General features: G+C 35.0%; 1 protein-coding gene across 11 annotated transcripts in view; it reads right to left on the minus strand.

Moving 5' to 3' along the window:
- The window catches only part of TAFA5 (TAFA chemokine like family member 5), a 524,263-nt gene that overhangs the window by 295,834 nt on the left and 213,791 nt on the right, over window positions 1–14,638 (minus strand). The gene's annotated exons all lie outside the window — the stretch shown is intronic.

Consider the following 14,638-nt stretch of genomic DNA (forward strand, 5'->3'; position numbering starts at 1 on the left):
ACCCTTAGTTCAGTAATTACTTATTTTTTATTGAATTTTCCAGTATGGGTAGCTTTTCCTAAACAATAAAGAAATTCACGACACCTAATTCTGAATTTTCACTATGCTATGAGAGGCAAACAAAAAGTTTAAAAAAATTATTTTAGGAAGAGCATTAGTCTGAAGTTAATGTTATACTTTTAAAGCGATGCACTTCCTCTGGTACAACCAATAGTAGGCACTTATAAATATATGTATTACGTTCACAACTGTGAACACTATCACCGCAGTGTTTAATGGCTGCTGGCAACTAGACTTATGAGCTATGGTCAGTCCTGTGTTTCTACTCTTTTCCACCCAGTCTGTTAATAAAAACATCTTAGAATAAACATATTGATTAGAGGACTTCATTATACGCTGCTTTTTTCTTTGTTCGCTCAAAAATACTGGATTAGAATGCAGAGGTTTAGCAAGAATGATTGTGGCACAATTTTCTAGAAAATGACAAGGGAGATCCAGCTACACTCAAACATGTTGAACTGAAAAATATAAAAAAAAACCACTATTTTTTTGCCCTGGTGCTAATATATTTCATTCTGGGTTGTAAGAGATGTATTGCTCCTAAGGAATATAGCTGTCTTGGCAGATCATGTGAAAATAAAGATAATCAGAGGTGTATTTAGATCCTGATGCCTTAAGCCACAAAAACTGAAAGCATAAGTATGACACATGTAAATGTATGGGTTACCACACTCTCCACTATCCATGAGTATCTGTACTATTATTTCTTTCATTAAAAGATATGATAAATCATATAATCTAGGTGAATAATTATATAAACTTCCATTTCAGAGAAAAGGAACCAGATTTACAGCACAGTGAAAGCGAATAATGACTATACTCAGAGAAAAAAAACAATGAAGCCTTCTATCAAGGTAATTTGCGAAGGCGAAGAGCTTTCCAGGGACTGCAAGCAGTGAGTATCAATAAGAATACCTAATGGTATTTTCTGCTTTTGGACCTGTACAATTTTAGTTCTGCATTGGCTCATTTTGATCCAGCTGGGCTATTTGGTTTTTTTTCATAATTACTGTTTTCAGAAATGATAATTTCCTGCAGGCCTAGTGACCGTATTTTCTTTACGAATTTTGAAAACTACACAAGAGTAATTGCTATACACGGACATTTTGTCTGTTGCCTTTCTTTTTTCCATAGCTGAAGAAAATTGCAAGTTACTGTAGAGCTACAGGAGCTCTTATATATGTGACGTAAATATTTTCTCCTGATTGTGTCACAGGCTGCAAAGATTGTAAGCATATTGAGTACTGCAGCACAGAGTACATCCTCTGTTACTTGGCTTTAGATGGCTGAAAAGCATGAAAAGTATTAGTTAAGGTTATGGAAGGCCATCTCCAGAGAGAGAGTCATCCTGGTGTAAAACACATCTTCTCTGTCTTTCATTAGGGAGAGGGTAAGTCTGCAGGGGTACCTCACTTAGATGACATGTGTGCTCCTTTGGCTTTTTAACAATTTAATCTAGAAACATAAGGTACTACATGGAATAATGGCACTAAATGAATATGCTTCTTGCAAGTACTGAATTGCAAAAATTAGGATACCTTTCATTTTCAGGGAAGTTAACACAGTGACCTCTTTCAAAGATATTAATGAAAAAAGGCTGTTCATCAGTAAGCCTCTGAACATGCTCCACTTCACTCCTAAACCCAGAGAAGAAACCTCAAGGCAGCAATGGGTGGAGTGTCACTGGAGCTTTTCCAATTGAGAGATTAAGAGCTACAGTCCATGAACAGTCATAAAGGCTCCATACTTTCATTATATTTTCTTTATGTTCTTGCAGCACAAAAAGCAATTCACCACCCTTCAACCTGAACAAAATAATCTTGGTGGAAAAAAAAGACAAGCATCGTTAAAAAACAGAGTCATTCTAGCCTTATCTAAAAGTTTTTTTCTAAGAAAATTTTGGGTTTTATTATTTTATGAACCAAGCATGAAGATTATTTCAGAAGTACGATAATACAGTTTTCCAAGTTAATTAGTAGACATTTCTTTGTTGTGGCTACTGTTATTATATATATGTAAATATTTTTTAATATTTATTTTATAATTTTAATCCAGTAATTAAGACCTCAGTAGCAATTTATTTGATTTTGTGTTGTCACCATCTGATTCCTAAGCAGAGAAAAGTTTCAGGTTCTTTAATGCTCTTCTATAATGTTGCACTGCATTCTTAAAATGCCAGTTGATCTCTCCCCTCTCTCTCCCACCACAAACACAAATGCTTCTATATGGAATTATTTCAGGAAAAGGGAAAAAACACAGTATTCTGAATTAAAAATGCAAGTCAAAGTAAACAAAAATAAAAAAATTGCACAGCTGCTAAAATTTTAAATTAAACAGGATTGAGCTTTTGGCTTTTATCTTGGATTTGTTTACAGTAACTACTGTATACAGCACTTCTTTTGTTTTTTTTCTAAATGAAGTCCAATTGTGATCAGTCCTCAAACTGCTCTTTGTGAGACTTTCATGAAGTGTGTTAGACTCAGTAAGTATAGGTGAATATATTTACCGAATATGTGGGAAGTATCTCAAGGTAAAACGAGCATATTTTTAATAGATCTTTAGTACTTGCATTCTTGAAATGAAAGAATTTGTTATTGAAAAGTTTAAAAGCAAATGGCATTTTTCATGCTTATTACTAAGACTCCTCTGTCAACTATATGTCATTGTTAAAAGAACAAAGATTTTGAAAAATCTATACTTTCTGCAGTAGGTAAAAGCCTTAAATAGTAAATATATTTGTATTACGTGGAGGGTACCTGGGATAATATTGAATTTTCTGTGGCTAAAAATATTTCTGTTCTCCAACAGGAAATAAAAATCTATATAATCCACATTAACTACAGCAACCAAGTTACAGACTCTTTATTTTAAATTTATGCTTAAAGAAAAGCAGAAGACTTTACCTAGAATTCATTTAAAGAAATAAAATCAAATTATCAACTAATGGAATCTGGGAGTACAATGAAAGTAAGGCTTGATCTAAATATACAGATTTTTCCAGGGGTTTAGATTTCATGCTCATCCAGAAAACCTACTTGTGATGTGTACATGCAGTCTTATATTATATTTTCAGTGAACAATTTTTCCATGCATCACCAATTTGATGCCTAGCAACACAAGCTCTTTTAGTTCAAAATGCATTAAGTTAGATGGTATTAAAATCCTTGGCTAGATTCAGATATGCTTTTGTCAGTGAACACAATGCAGGAGTTGTTTCAAAATCAGATCATAGGAATACATTCAGTAGTTTTCTATTACAATATTGAAGTCTTTCTGACAACAGAGCCATGCCAACTCCTGAGCAGAGCTGAGGATCAACAATTCCTACTGAAATAAGGGGGAACTGAAGTACTTATTGTCACTCATTATCTGCAGTTTGATATTAACCTGAGTAACAAATATTTAAACATAATTCAATTTAAAATATAAAAAGCATATGTTTAAGTGTAATTTCAATTTTTTTTGTCACAAATCCTTCCTCAAAGAGAATGTTCTGAAAGATGTGTTACACTGAGCATGATACAATTCCAGACAGTCCAATTACCTTTTCTCTTTCAAATTTAGTTCGTAATGAGGGAGATTACATCAAGGAATTGGTTTGTCTCAAAGAACCACACTCACATTTAAGCTAAAATAGTAAAATTTGTGGAAATCCAACTAGCACTAAATAAGAGAGAACAATTCCCACAAAGCTTCCGGAAAAAAAAAGTATTTAAAATAAAGTAACACAGCAGAATTGGCTCAGACAGTATGGGGAAAGTTTTTCAAATTAATCAGCACAATTTGAGAATAACTATCAAATAAGAACATTGTTTCAATTGTTAACTTATATGATACAAGGGCATTTCAATTTTTCAATAGAGTATGTTCAAGGAAATACACTGTTTCCCTTTCCTCTTCTCAAAGTCAATCACATTAAAAGCATTTGTTTCCAAGATGTTTCATATATCATTTTGGACCTTATATCTTTTTATTGAAACAAATGTTGTGGCTATTTAAGCAACAAAACTACACAAAACAAATCTTCATGCCAGTAAAGATAGACAACGTCTTTAAAATAGTCTTCAGCAGTTTTTCCTGAGGGTATGATTATGCTGTCAGTACAAGACAGGACCAATGTCACTGAAACAAAAACTAACTAATTTGGATAATCCTTATCTGTTGGTGTAACCCACAGGTGCCCAGTATAGTAAAAGCAGTACAATTTTCTCAGAAGTTTCCTTACATTTACTTCATTACAGGTTCAGAGCTACATTTGATGAGAGTCAACATTACAACATGACCTTTGTAGCTTCTCAATCTTAAAAGAAGTGATTTTGAATTTTAGTAGTATTAGAGAAGAATATTGGTCTTAAAAGGTGTGGCTTGAGTGCCCATTTTATGAAGGAAAACTCACTGTAAAACTTAATTAGTAAAAATTATTAATAATGAGAAAAATATGATTAATGCCTTCTCCTTTAAATACTTTAAATATTTTTCAGAGTTCCACTGCAATGAAACAGTACATTATGTCCCCCTAGTAATTACTAATCTTACTGCAATTTTCAGACTACCACTTAGCCATCTCAAGCACATAAACAGCACAGACATTAGAAGGATAGGAAGGAAAATAGTTTTCAGCTCTTCCATTCTGAAATAAGCAGTAAATTTTAATTAAGATAGATCCTACTCTTCTAAGTAGTTGCACAGGAAAGAAAATGAAGTCTGTGGAGATTCAAGATACATTCAGGACCCATTTGGAGCTTTCATTTTCTACAAGATAAGAGTAATGCCCTAACTTATTGCACCTGATACTGCTATTGCATGTAATTGCTTAATGTTTTGTTGTATAATTAAGAATAATTTCCCCTATATCTGACTATTAAAAACAGAAGAGAAAGAAAAACAAATTTAAAACCAAATTCAGTAAAAACAAACTGCAAGATTTCATATTACAAATGCAATTCTCAATCAGAATTGGTACACAAAGGGGAATTCCAGACCAGAAAAAGCTCAAAAGTCAAGGATGTATGAATAAATGTGGAAGTAAGTAATTTGTACATAGGAACCTAGTTCTAACTATTTTTTCCTCCTTTATTACTTTAAAAAGTAATTCATACTGAGTGTGTAGAGATGACAAGGTGTTTGAGTCCTTTTTTTTGAAGTAATTTCTGCCTCTGTGTAAGTCAGTGTGAACTGCAAATCTCAGCTCCACAGAGCTCCTCCAAGGAGGACCTGCAGCTCCGAGGGCCTCCTGTTCACTTGTCTTCATGCAGGGTTAGTTAATTGCTTCTGGAGGCCTCAATTGGTTACAGAAAGGAAATAAGTGTAGGAATTCAGGATTGAACAAAGCTTTGCTTATTTGCATAAGTCAGGAAGTGGCTCTCATTCTATTACTTTCCTAAAAATATTAAAAGAGATTAAAAAAAAAAGAAAAAAAACCCAGAAAAAAACAGAAAAAAAAAGAAGGAAAAAGAAAATTAAAAAAAAAAAAACCAAGAAAAAGTAAGAAAAAATTATTTCTATGTCTTTACCAGCCTCTACATGTAAAATAAACCTAGTCTGCTTATAAAACAAACAGAATAGCCATAGGGGAAAAAAACATTATTGAAGGGATGCTGATATTCCTCTTGAGAAAGACAGGAATAAAAAGCACAGGTTTGTCTAAAAAGCTACTGACATTTGTTGGAGCCAGAAGCTGTATGTCGGGAAGGAACAAGTCTGTTGTGTTAGCAAAATATGTCACTGCAGGGAGCATGAAATCATTTTGAAAGAACATGCAGATAAAGTCATATATCAGAAGTAGATATAATGTAGCAGCTCAGGTAAACAGTTTTTAACTTCTCAGGCTTTCTTTTGTACTGTCAAACCACTATCCTAGGATTAGCTGTTTGTTATTCTAGAAGGACTTGAAAACTACTTACAAATGAAACACAGCCTTTAAAAAGTCATTATACAACTGGCCATCCTACTTGTATCAAAATATGGACTGCAAGATTTGGGGTTCAACAGCAGATTTTGGATAAAATTCGGTCCGGTAGGGGTCATGCAGGAAAGAATTAACATACTGAAATTTTGTTTTGTTGAATCCTGTTGATATGTCTCAGTCCTTAAACTGCAGAAATAATAACCCCAAAGTCTAATTACCATCCACCAGGAACTAAGTTATATCCTATGTAACAAGAACTGTGTCATTACTCCGCGCCTGTAGCAGGTTTCAAAACCTGGAGGCCAAAGTAGGCAGCTTAAGACAGCACCTACCTAACACTATCCAGCCTTGTTAACATGCCATATGCTAACTCATACCTATTTATGAATAAGAAATTCAAATTATGAAAATTTTCTGTCATTTTTGTAGGACAAATATGATCACACTAAATAGCCTACTGTCCTGTTAGAGTATCTAAATAATTTCTTTAAAATAAGGCTGCTTATTTTCTCTACTGCCTGTAACACTAATCTTCCCTCTTCGCAAAAGGCTATGACCAAAAAACCCTAAAACATTTTCTTTCTAGTAATGGCACTGTAATGCAGTTGTTTTTTTTTTTGGTAATCTAGATGGCAGGCTTACCCTGAAGTCACTAGACAGCAGAGAAAATGTTCTAGTAGCTAGGGCAATTATTTTGCCATCTTTTTTGTTTACAGAAAAAGTCCATAAACATTCTCCATTTAAAATAAAGTCTCTCAAGACTTTGTTATGCTGCACTTGCTGCGAACATATAGGTACAACAGCTCACACATAACCACAGGAAAATATAAACTTAATAACACAGCAAAAGTAAACACTGAAAAAAAAAGGAAGCTCTGAAGCAAAACAGTATCCATATCCAAGAAGGAAACAAATTTCAAGAATTTTGAATGTCTTACTATACCTGAGAAGAAATATTCCCACTGAAAACTATATGACATTAATTAGAAGTATTATGGATGAATCCAAATCAGAGTCTCACGCTGAGAATCTTGAGCAGACAAAGGATCCTCAAGCCCAAAGCTTCAACAGGCAGAATTTGCATCTCTTGTAGTGTGCCTGCAGTGATCATAAAGGAAGTTTATGGTGCATATGCTCAACTAATCTGGATGCTAGCATGAGTGCTCCAATCAAGCACATCATCAGGACTGGAACAGAACAGCTAGTACCTTCTGTGCCTGTTCTTTCTTCTTGCTTTGCTCTCAGTTTCATCACTGATTCCACAGGAGCAGTTCCTCCATGTTTAACACAGGGTGCACCTCATTCAGGTGCTATGCTGAACACATGGCTACATTCAGCACACAAGCCACACTACTGCAGGTACAGCACCAAGGTAAGAGTTTAAAAATACACATATAGTATGCAAAAGAAATATATCCTTTCTGTTAGAATAATACCAAACTTCAGCACCAACCAGAAGACATGAACTTGACAGGCTCCTTAACTTACGATTTTGAGTTATGGCTTTCATTTTAAAGGTTTGTCTGAGAACAGAGTTTTACACAAATATGACAGAGAAGCATGAGTATGTCGGCTATTATTCTCAGATGTTCTGCAGACTTGGAGGAGTGATTTTCTATCTGGGCCAGCTTCACTGCTGCATTTTCCATTTTTATCTGTTTTGCTCAAAATGACTTATGAAACAGGTGCATGCTGAAATGAAAAGTTTTCATGGATAAAATCCATGATTTTTATATCCTTATTTCTAGTCCTCTAAGAAGATAACCATTTATGGGATAAGATTCTCTTCTGCACAACTCAGAGGAGGGTGTCAGAAAAAGAGGTTTTAAGTTGCTCATGTATCCAAGGCTACCCAAACAGTGAGAAGTGAACAAGGACAACAGTCATCCCACCCACCTTTACCAGTCAGTAAAGGGCTCGAGATTAGAGACATACACAGCATCTCCTCCTGTGTCCCATTAACCAGGAACAATGCCTTCCATTTACACAACTAAATGTTCAACAATTGCACACTCACAACTCCATTATTTCAACTCTACAACATATAGAGGGGTTTCTGCTCAAAGAAAGTCCACCATGTATGTTCAAATTAAAAGTAGAAACAACCTTGTTACTGAAAACCTGAAAATATTTTAATTGTACAAATCCATTTACTGCTGGACTCGGTGGCTGCAAAATAAACACAAATCTATCAACAGAAGCAAAAATTATGTGGTATGATATGTGTTCATACCATAGAAGGCAATGTCAAAAAGACTTTACACTGATGACCGTTTAAAAAGCTTTAAATGAACCTTTTTTTATTATTATTATTATTCCGTCTATAACAAGATCCATCTTTTTATGTACTGCTTATCAGTTTTACTAGGTAATAAAAAGTTAAATTATGCCATCAACTTACCAATGAATGCCTAATAAATAATACTTCCTTAGTTCAAGGTCCTTAATAAAAAGGAACAAAAACGAGGCCTGACACCATTTTGCTTAGCATTTTGATGAACTAAATTTGCTATTACTCACGGTGTACCATCATGAAATATGTTTTCTAAGACGTAGAATAGACTGTGGTTAAGTTTTCTAAACACAACAAAATATGTACTTGGATAATCTCATACACATATACATACACAGACATTCTTCACAGAAGGATGTGTTGAAGGGTATGCAGAATGCATTGCTTCTCATATTGGCCATCAGATACAAGCAATTTGCTATGGTTCCTCACACAATACTATTTTACTAATCACACCAAGTGAATCACTAAGTCTGCTCTTTATCATACCATAGTCAATGGATGCAATATCTTTACTTTACAATATACAACTTTTAGTCAAACCCAGAGAAAAATTTCAAAGCAGAAACTACCTGTGTAAGAAGAACTCCCATTTATTTCTAAGGGAATGCCATATGCAAAAAATAAAAGACACATCTGAGTCTGGTATTGGCTATATTTTGCATTGTTTATTCTCACCTGCCTGCTAGAACTTTAACACCACAATGATGACTGTAGACAATGTTTCAGCGTTCTGATTGTGTCTGGTGGATGACACTAAATTTTCCTCCTAAATTTGGGATTAAGTGCATCATAAACCATTATAAACTATATTCCATCTTTTATCAGCTAAGACTCTAACAAGAAAAGCTAAGATGTGAAATTTGATCAGCTCCATGGGTTACACTGAAGTAGCACTGACCAGAATTTTCTGGTGCAGAGGACAAGAAGAAAGCTGTCAAGGTAAAGAGCACGGAGCGTAACTAAATGCTGCTCCTCAAACAGAGGAAAAGCTGAAGGAAAATTGTTAACATTATGGAGAAGCATTAACACTTTCTGCCTTCCTAATGGTGAATATATTTCAGTTGTTTAGATCAGTGATACTGATATTGTGTTTCTGTGGTAATAGTATGAAAGCAGGAGAAAGTATAAAACTCACCGAGAGGAGAATGATCCCACAGGGATGAGTAAAACAGCAGCAAAGCAAGATTTATTGAATGAATGTTTGCACTCACCAGATGTAATAAAACTTGAATGATGTCAAGCAACTAATGTACATATATGAGATATACATGGTCATGTTGACCACTTATGGCCTGCCCTTCTTATTTTAATTTTCCCAATGGCAATATAGAAACCTGAATGAAAACCGAGGGTAAGCTGATAGGAACCAGAACAGAAAAGCTAGCAATAAATATTTCATTAAAAAAGGGTTTCTGAAAGGCCATATAACCTTTGTCTAAATGCCTCAAATCCAAAATGTATTAGGTTCAAACAAAATAAAGTTATTTTAATTAAGTATAGGTAATCAGAATTTATACAGCAACAGCTAAAGGGAGAGTGATTATGACACTAAGACAAATCCAATCATTCAGACCAAAGACTGGGCAGGGTATCTCTACAGAAAATAGGCCAACACAAGCATGTATTACCTAAGGGGCAAGTAAGCGTGGTGAACTGAGTGATTAATCACAGCTGTAACTACGCATCACAGTATTTGTGTGTATGTTGATGAACACGTGGATATTTCAGTCTGATGCTGGGGTGGATAACAGCAGAGGGACACAGCAGTTTTGTAATAAAGAGAACATCACAATCCCATATTAAGGAATGTATTAAAAAAAAGATTACATAGTCTTGGTGCTAAACAGGTATGGCAATCAAAAGACTAGGATTCAGTTTCTGACATCGTCATATGTCTTCTGTACTAGCTAGCCATTTTGCTCTTGTTAACAGGAGGATAGAACACTGTTTGCAGTGAAACTACAACCCCATCAAACTCACAGTAGCCCAGAGCTGAAGCCATAAGAATGTGGTATTAATCAAAATTCAGTTCTTCTAATCTGCTGAAACCTAATGAATTAAAGAACTACAATCCTTCCCTACTCTTAAGTGAAAACAGTAGCACATTTTCTGTACAACATGAATCTTTTCACAATGACTAATCCTGTTCCCAATAAAATCAATGGAAGTCTTACCACTAACTACATGGACAAAAAAAATCAATGGTATAAAAGTCTCCACACTCCCAGCACCAGTCCTTTAACAAATTTGTATTGCATCTTAAATAACTGTCATTCTAACCAAGGACATACATCAAATGAATCCTTAAGCCAACTGAAAGCTCTGTTTTAAGAACCATTCACTTTGTATGACTTTCTATGTACCCCAAGCCATGGCAGCAGCTCGGAACAAAGGTGCCCTGAGATCAGGAGGTAGAGGTACATGTAAAACCAGAGGCACACTTCTTCAGTGTTGCACTTGGCTATGCACTGTATGACAACTCTACAGTCTCTCTATTTTTCTTGGAGTAGATAACCTCCAGGCATCATTCCAACCTAAATCATTCTATGATTAAATGATGAAAATAATGTTCCAGAATACACTAGTGTATGCTGCAGGTATAAATGAGTACACATGGTGTCTATACTCTTGTATGCATAGCTTCTTCCTTATGGCTGTTGACATTTTAGTCTTTAAAACACGTTGGACACACCACATCTATTCTAGCAATTTCAAGTAGACAGTTTCTATTTTCTACTGTTTCCCAATTTCAGATATTAATATCAACAAAACTTCTCTGCTGATATGAGAGAAGCTTATTCCAAAGTCATTACATTTAATACCTGATTTCTGGTATCTTCAATCAAATGAAGCTGGTCGCTGTTAGAGAAGCAAACACAGTAACAGATCCAAAGACTTAATAAGAGTAAGGTGTACAAATAAACTATTTCTGACAATGCTAAACTCCTTAAGAGAATGTAGAACTACATGTATAAATGATATAAATATTGTATATATGTCGTATCTGTATGTATAGTGCATACTATAAATTGTGAATACCTAGAAATTGTAGGGGGATATTCCATACTGAAGAAATTTAGAAATGTACAGATCTAGATTTAGTCTGTCCAGATCCTTCTGTAGAACCTTCCCACTCCCCAGCGAATAGATACTTCCACACAGCTTGGTGTCATCCATGAATTTACACTCAATCCCATCACCCAGATCATCAATAAAGATATTGAATAGGGCTGGGTCCAACACTGATACCTGGGGGACACCACTAGTGACAAGATGCCAACTGAATGCAACACCCTTCACCATCACTCTCTGGGACTGGCCATCCAGACAGTTCTTAACCCAGTAAAGGGACCACCTGTCCAAGATGTGAGCTACCAGCTTTTACAGAATGCCATGAAAAATGGCATTTAATGGTTCCCTTTTCCACTTTCGTCTGATAGTCCTTCCTACTAACTATCCTTTTCACCAAGCCTAGCAGTAAAGACAAGAATAAAAGTCAAGACTGGATTGCTTGCTTAACCCTTCACATAAACTTATGCATTGTCAGGTAAAAGTTATAAAGCCTAAACACTCTCTCTCCTTCCTTTTAAACATTACATAACTGATATATTGTATCCTACACAGAGAGAGTTTCATAGTGGTTACTGAGATTGGATATACGTTCCTACACGCATAAGTGCATGGCTATACACACAACCACAAATGCATGTCACACCCTATCCTGTCCTGGGATAAGCCATGTCTCAAGTTTTTTGCCTTCCTCTTATTAGAAAATCCACTTGTAATGGTTACTGCATGATCAGTATGCAACTGGGAAAGAAAAAGAAAAAAAAGAAACAGTAAAAAAGAGAAAACCCTCAAGCTGTCTAGGCAACCAATCCTTCCCACATTGCAAAAACTCTCAAGTAGACTTTCTTGGAGTTGGTGAAAAATTAGAATCTTTGCCAAAGTCCCTTGGTGATAAAGGAAATGGATTTTGATATTTAAGCCCTAAACACAAATTAGAACCAGCAAAATAAAAAAGAGAACAAATCTATTTAATAATCTGATTACTTTTTACCTTCCATTTTTCCAGTGATGGGGTTGTATCCAGAGACAGTGTAAACATTTTATATTGCCCAATACAAGAACCACAATAGAAGAGTGTAATTAGCCCTGGAAAGACATCCTTGAGGAAGTATTTTGATTTCAAAAGACTGTTGGAGTGATTGTCACCCCTGCTGTGCTTGGATTCTCTCTTGATGTGCATAAAGTGTGAATGTAGAATGCATTATTATGAAACTCACTCGTCCTTGCATTTGTGTGCTCATTGCTTTGCCATCTTGTGGTAACCAAAAATAGAAACCTACAGAGCAGCACATAATTCACACTAGAATAATGCTGCCGTATCTTTTAATGAATTCTTCAGTGCATTTGCTGGAAATCTACAACTCAAACAATGTTCTGCATTTTGTCATTTATTTAACAAATGTACAGTCATTTTCCTTTTAAGAGAGATCACTGAAAAATACAAACTGCAGTCTAAACATTAAAAATAATCACAAACATTAAATGATTTAATGATGCATGAATGACTTCCAAAGAATTTTATCAAAATACACTATTTTTTAAAAGGAAATAAACTGATTCTATTCTCTCAGCACATATAAAAGCAATACCTGTATAAAAATTATCCAACTACAGGACAGTTTAATGTGTTATAAAGGAAATTGGATTTGAACTTCATAAACTAGTCAATAATTATTTATGAAACAAAGGCATTTGCTGGCTTTAGTTTGTGGTTTCTCCTTTAAATTACCATGTGAAGAAATGAATATAAAGCATCTACCCCTTCTAACTTTAACTTTTAAAAGAAGTAGCACATTTTTGAGTTAGTGGTCCCGAGAGAGAAGATGAGGCCTTCTGTTGCTAAGCAAGAGCTTGCAGTTATTTCAAGCTTTAGCTGAGTACAAGCAATAATCACTACTGCCTGAAATATATTGGAATGAAAGTACATGGGGCCATTCATGACACTTCATCAGCATGCAGGAGGCAAACAGAGTGACTGCAGTGATTGAATACAGGCTCAGAACTACTGGCTTTAATCTCCATCTCATTCATTCAGCCTTTACTTTTGGCACAGCTGTATGATAAACACTCTGACATTTCTTCCTTGCCCACCCTCCCTTGGAATCCCATGATTGCTGTGTGTATGTTTGTTATGTATTTAAGATCATCAGGTTTGTTTTTTCTTTCTTTATGGTTTTGGTTCCACCTCCCTTCTCCCCCATCCATCCCCTCCCCCACCCCTCCCAAAAAAAAAAAAAAAAAAAAAAAAAGTTTGGGTATGGGTAATCGCCAGGCTTACAATTGTTACTATCAAAACACCATTATTTTGTTGCAGGGAAACTAAGTCATGTTCACTTTGCCTCTGCAGACATCTTAAATTAAAAGAAAAAAAAAAAAAGCCGAATTCCCAGTTAATACTAATTCTATTACCTTCATGTATATGTATATATAAATCAAATGTATATGTTTATAATAAAGTATAACTGACTTATAATGGCATTATATAGAATTTTAACATTACTGGTACTAAAAAATTTCTGATGTTAAAAAGCATACAGTTCATTACTCAGTAATGGGGCTTTTGTTTGGTTTCTTTTCTGCTTGTTTGGGTTGGGTTTTTTGTGGTTTTTTTTTTTATTTTTATTTTTTTGTTGAACATCACTTATTTTGACAAAAAGAGCTCATATACACTTCCATATCACCTGTTCCTTGAATCTGCCTTGGCTTTGCAGCCACTGAGTTCTAAGGGTCCTGAATACCTTAGGGCCTAATTTGTACCTTAAACATCTTATGGTAAAGTTAATGGAATTATATGTAAAGCCAGTAAGCACAAGCAACCTCTGCAACTGGTAAGCAACTATTACACTGGAGTGACACTGGTGTCAAAAAGACAACTTCTATTTTATATTACTCCTCCTCATACTAAAATACCTAAGAGTTTTGGGAAAATCTGCCTAGACTCCTTTCAGAAGTCTAGCTGACTTCTTCTGCTCAGTATGCCAGACTCCTTGAATTCACAAGTCTGCCATACAAAACTATCACAGCTTTTCACTCATTTTGTACTGAAATTGATGTAGTTTGATCAGTACAACAGCTGTAATTTAATAAAAAAGATACTGTTATGACAAACAAGACACTCTAAAGAACCTACTTAATAGTCTCCACTACAAGATGGGAAAGTATTTGCAGTTTTTCTGACTGAAAGCATGTCACCATTCCTTAATGCCCAGAGGTAAGTGGGATAGAGCTCTGCAGAGGATTGGCTCTAGAGTGCCTGTTACTGATATGAAGCTGCCATTTCTCTTACACTAAGTTTCTCTCCTAAA

This window comes from Corvus moneduloides, chromosome 4, assembly GCF_009650955.1.
Source record: "Corvus moneduloides isolate bCorMon1 chromosome 4, bCorMon1.pri, whole genome shotgun sequence".
In the NCBI taxonomy this organism is placed as follows: Eukaryota; Metazoa; Chordata; class Aves; order Passeriformes; family Corvidae; genus Corvus; species Corvus moneduloides.